This window comes from Cibotium barometz, chromosome 22 (genome assembly GCF_041138505.1).
Source record: "Cibotium barometz isolate CiBa-2024 chromosome 22, ASM4113850v1, whole genome shotgun sequence".
Classification (NCBI taxonomy): domain Eukaryota; kingdom Viridiplantae; phylum Streptophyta; class Polypodiopsida; order Cyatheales; family Cibotiaceae; genus Cibotium; species Cibotium barometz.
Genome location: NC_141067.1, coordinates 21,221,954 through 21,226,990, shown reverse-complemented (window position 1 = coordinate 21,226,990; position 5,037 = coordinate 21,221,954).

Sequence of the window (5,037 nt, the reverse complement as noted above, 5' to 3'; positions counted from 1 at the left end):
TTCTTTTTGCACAAGTTCCTTTCCTACACTCACATCATGGACATGTTCCACCCACCATACATGAGCTTTAATCATGTCGATACTAACAGTTTTCTAGGGAGGATCTCCCCTTCTACTGTAATTTATGGGATCAAAATTTCTTATGCATATTATTGGGGACTAACCCATGCCAAAGCTTCATGCATTGCATTCGCATTTGTAGCCACAATTCAAGCCTAGCTGTGATGCATTGGATCAGAAACTCATTGCATTACACAAAATAACAAGAAACCCATGTCCTAAAATGCAGTCTATTTCTAGTTATATTTGTAAATTATGGTTTATCTCTATATCCTCCATTAGGTTTGTTTCTTATTATATATTACACTAATTTTTTTAAAAGTAACTATATAAATATATTAAAGTCTATAATTTGTTCAAGTATTTGATGTTTTGAACTAACATTATTAAATTAACTTTTGTTCAAAAATAAGATCTAAATTTCTACCAATATCTAGTTTTCTTTCCTAAACTATATACATAAGTATACAAACATGGATTAAATTTAGTTTATGGAAATTTTATCAATGCAGAATAAACTTAGGTTGGATAAGAATATAATCAAAAATTTAAAACTAAGTATAAATAGTTGTAATAGTTTTAAAGAGTAGACTTGTTAACGTATGAATAACCGGTTTACGTTTTTTTTTTAAAATTTGATGCATACAAAAATAATTAACTCATCTAATATGGATAGGTTAAAATGTTTTTAATGAAAAAATAAAAGATGATGCCTAAAATGTATTCGTGTTTGAAAGTGGAACCATTAATAAGACCATGTAGATGGAATTTATGAACTTAGCTTCATCAAATCTAGAAATATAGGTGTAAGAGGTATAAAAGTAGAGCGGTTTAGGAAAGGTCCTTAGATAAAATAGGTGTTATCCTAATAGATTAATCGTGAAGTAAAAAAATAAGAGAAGGTGAAGGCTCATAAATGATCCACTGCTTCTTCTTCTCTCAACTTTGACATCGTAAGTTAACTTAAAGTAACCTATATTTTTTTCATTAGTAGCCTAAAGAAGATTATACAAGAGGAAAAATCCATCAATATGGCTTCCTTTATAGGGTAACAAGATATTCCCCAATGTTGTTTGACCATGCTTTGGGTGCCTGCTTCAAGCCATACAAAATAGTTTGGAGGGAATCAGAACCTTCATCTCCAATTTCAAAAGACAAATACAAGCCTTCTCTCACCATAGCCAGTCATATTCTTTCACTCTACATCATATGATATACTTACTCATTCCTAGAACAATCCAATGCAGAACAACCATGTACACACTCATTCTATTGAAGAGTCTAATCATGAAAGCATCAAGAGGAAGTACCATCTGCACATTGATCTAGATAGTGCGTATGCGCCCATTCAAAAACGCAGAAGTGGACAACTATTGCTCTCATCAGATGTTAAAGATCATATGAGGTTGTCAAGGAAGCAACACATAGACCTTTGGTATGATGGCTCCATCTATCCTATTGACCCCCGTGCTGCTTCACATCCTCCCTTTTCAAATCCCACAACTCTCTTACGTTTTGCAGGTGATGGCACCACCACAGGCTTACTAGGATATTGCAAGTCAATTTCTTACATGCAAGAAAGAGAAAGACATTATTCACAACACTTAGCAAATGAGCTTCTTGGCTTATCTAGTGAATGTAAGACACAAAAAGTTAGATTGGAAGAACAAGAATGTCAAATCAATAAACTAAGAAGTGACCTCCGCAAATATAGAGAAAAAGACACAATCATTGGATGGCGCATACGGAAAAGAAAGCTCAAAAATATCGAGAACTTGCGGCTCGGTTCTGGAGGCCCAAAGAAGAGAATCCAAGCCATAAGGAAAGATTGCACTAAATGCATTCCCATTCACATGTCTTTTATGCTAGCAGTTAATATTATTTTATTTGCTGGGCTTCTTTGTGATTTACATGTTCTCTACGTTAGTAATGAGTAGTGTTGTCATACATCCTGACAAAGAGAATATCAATCCCAATCTTAATCCAACAAAGCAACTAAACCATTCTCGTGACATTAAGAATGGCAAGAGAAATGATAAAAGAGAAGAAATTCAAGGTGGTTCAACGAGATATAGTGGATGAATTTGTAACCAACAATACAGTTTCAGCTCCGGATATTCAACCCGCCATGGATTCAAGTGGAGTTAGTCGTAAGGGTTATAGTGCCATTCAAAAGTCAGTGTCATCCCTCCTTGAGGCCAAAGGCATTAAATCAGAGCTACTTCCAACACCTACAAAATTTTGGAGACATAGGGAGGAATTAAACACATAACAGCTTCACTATGTTGGTCACTTATACCACATTGTAGGAGAGTTTAAGGGAGAAGGTGGGAGCATATTCTACAACACAACAATATATTCATGGACTTGGAGCTCTTGCAAAACAATGAATCCCTCCATTGGAGGTGTTAAGGCGAGAAGATTTCTTTCCAAGCCAATGAATAATTAGCAACACAAACCTACAAAGTTAGGAAAGCAATATACAACAACCTATACAAGTCGAATCGAATATACCAACAGCGGAAAAAGCTTCATAATGTAGTGAAAGACCATGAAGGTCTTCAAGGAATGTCAAAGCAGATGTTTGGCGTTCAATTGATACTCTGTTCCAAATGTGTGAGAAATTCAAATACTCCTAGTAAGACAAAAAGAGCTTTAAAGACAACTTACAAGCGTTCAAAAAAGTATTCAGAGCTGCTTGGATTGACACCAACATTACACACTACATGGTATGTTTCTAGCTTACTGTTGTTTCCTAGCCCTCGATACTAACTTACATTTTATGTTTTCTTATGCAGCATATTCTCTATAACCACATGCCTTACTTTATCAACAACAAGTACAGAGATCCTAGCATTTGGAACACACAAGGACTCAAGAAATCACGCTATATGGCTCGAAATGCATATTTCAAGCACACACAATATGGTGGTGGAAAAAGTAAGGCAAACAGACTACAAGAAGTGTTCCAATGGTTCTATAGAAGGATACTACAACAACTACATAAAAAAGAAACCTTGAGGTCATCCAAACTGATGCAGATACTTAGACATACGGGAAGGAAGAGATTGAAGCATTCTGAAGCATTTAAAAACTCAAATGCCATAGAAGCACAAAACAAATGGAGAGAACAAAAGATTTTTGTTAATCATCGTTGGATTGATAGATGTAACACATAAGTCTTTTACAATGCATCTTTCCATTCTAATGACTTTGGCAATTCCAGTGAATTTGGCTTTCATTTATACCTTAGCAAACGCTGTTTGCCATACTCTTCTAGTTCCTCTGGGTTCTCTATGCCTAGAGACAATGCTACTGCAGCATATGTATGAAAGTAATCCCTTCAATTGCTCTAGCGTAACCAGGGTAGCATCCAAAAATTTCTAAGACAGTAGACTTCTCTATCAAAATAATCTTCTCATAACTTTTAGGAATAATCATTGGACCTAGGAACATGGACAATGTCTTGAATAAAAAATTTGCAACTCTCCCTTCCTGGCTCATGACATTGTGGTAGATTATAATCTTTGCCTTAGACAATTTGCTTAGGTAGTGAGAGAGAGCTGCGTCTCCACCACGGTTTTCCCTTTTATGCCACTTCAAGAATTCTTCATTGACTTCAAATGTACTCTGCAAAACAAAATAATTAAGAAAACATAAGTCTACATATCACATTCACACACACATAGACACACAACACACATATACACAAAGAGAGAGAGAGAGAGATAGAGAGAGAAATTGAGTCTCATCTGTCTCACGAGAATAGTTGGTCTTGCCAAAGGTTAATAGAACTTTTAGTATCTTATCTTACTCTCTTCATCCACTCCTTTGTGGAGTCATTCAACTTATCAAAGCCATATTTGGCCTCTAGCTCCACATGAAGGTTTTATCGTCTAGCAAAAATCCATCATCTTTGAACTTCTATGCTTTGCCCAAACATATACTCAGACACTCTTTACTATTGTAATTTTCCTCCAATGCTAAGTCATCACTATCATCTTCTGAGACAAAACAACTACCCTCTTCGTGAAAATTGGCAATAGCACATAAAGAAAAATCTTCCCTAAGACTAAAAATATTCTGAATGACAGACAATAGTACATAACGTTTGTTATCCACAACGAATTCTGGCAGCACTGACAATACTAGACCACACTGGCCCACTTTGAAGAGATCTACATCCACAGGTCTCTATATTGTTGACGTCTTAAGAGTAAAAATATCCATGGACTTCGCCTCCTCTTCCTCCTGTACTAATTGTATCTCTTCCTCAAGTTCTGCCTCCTAAGAAGGTAACTTATCTTCTTGGGGAATTTCATCTTGAATAGTACCTATATTGTTGACGTCTTAAGAGCAAAAATATCCATGGACTTCGCCTCCTCTTCCTCTTCCTCTTGTACTAATTGTATCTCTTCCTCAAGTTCTACCTCCTAAGAAGGTAACTTATCTTCTTGGGGAATTTCATCTTGAATAGTACCTTCATAAAGTAGTTCTTCACCCCTTTCAGGAAGCTCTTTACAGAGGTAGTGCAGGTAGCAGAGGAATCCAAATGGCTTATACAACAGCCTGCAGTAACTTAAGTGCAAGGTACACCAAGTAGGCTTGTAGGAAGATGGGAGTTCCTGGTACTTTTTGTATAGAAAACTATTTTTCTTCTTGCTTCATGCACAATCTAGCAAGTGCACAGAAGCTTGATTGTTTAGCAGTAGTAGCCTTCCTTTGGATACTAATTTTTTGAAATCATCCCTGTGTTTCGACGGGTACTCTACATGCTGGTCCAAAATTAACTCTACCTGCAAAGGCTTGTTAAACATCTCAGCAATAATGTGAAAGTCGTCAGCAGCTCCCGCGTTACAAACAAAATCAAAAAGTTTGGACAAGGTACTCTGCATGCTGGTCCAAAATTGACTCTACTTTGCAAAGGCTTGTTAAACATCTCAGCAATAATGTGAAAGTCGTCCAGTAGCTCCCGCG